The sequence below is a fragment of the Lupinus angustifolius genome, chromosome LG06 (assembly GCF_001865875.1).
Source record: "Lupinus angustifolius cultivar Tanjil chromosome LG06, LupAngTanjil_v1.0, whole genome shotgun sequence".
In the NCBI taxonomy this organism is placed as follows: Eukaryota; Viridiplantae; Streptophyta; class Magnoliopsida; order Fabales; family Fabaceae; genus Lupinus; species Lupinus angustifolius.
In genome coordinates this window covers 11,593,127-11,594,091 of record NC_032014.1, presented here as the reverse complement: position 1 = coordinate 11,594,091, position 965 = coordinate 11,593,127, and positions in this window count along the sequence as shown.

Sequence of the window (965 nt, the reverse complement as noted above, 5' to 3'; positions counted from 1 at the left end):
TCATCCTCATCCTCATCCTAACCTCATCCTCATCCTCATCCTCATCCTCATCCTCATCCTCATCCTATCCTCATCCTCATCCACATCCTCATTCTCGTCCTCCTGTTATCCTTATCCTCGTCCTCATCCTCTTGCTAATCCTCATCCTCATCCTATCCTAGTCCTCATCCTCTTCCTCATCCTCTTCCACATTCTCATCCTCATCCTATCCACATCCTCATCCTCGTCCTCTTTCTATCCTCATCCTATCCTCATTCTCATTCTCGTCCTCATCCTATCCTCTTCCTCATCCTCATTCTCATCCTCATCCTCATCCTCATTCCTGTCCTCATCCTATCCTCCTCCTCATCCTCATCATCTTCCTCATCCTCATCCTCATCCTCAACCTATCCTATCCTCATCCTCGTCCTCATCATCATTCTTATCCTCATCCTATCTTCATCCTCTTCCTATCCTTATCCTCCTCCTATCCTCATACTCGTTCTCCTTCGCATCCTATACTCATCCTCATCCTCATCCTCTTCCTCATCTTCATCCTCATCATATCCTCATCCTATCGTCATCCTCATCCTCATCCTCTTCCTCATCTTCATCCTCATCATATCCTCATCCTATCGTCATCCTCATCCTCATCCTCTTCCTCATCTTCATCCTCATCATATCCTCATCCTATCGTCATCCTCATCCTCATCCTCTTCCTCATCTTCATCCTCATCATATCCTCATCCTATCGTCATCCTCATCCTCATCCTCCTCCTCATCCTATCCTCGTCCTCATCCTATCCTCATTCTCATTCTCGTCCTCATCCTATCCGCATTCTCATTCTCGTCCTCATCCTATCTATATTCTCATTCCCGTCCTCATCCTTTCCTCTTCCTCATCCTCATCGTCCTCCTCTTCATCCTATCCTCATTCTGATCCTCCTCCTATCCTCATCATCATCCTCATCCTCATCCTAATCCAC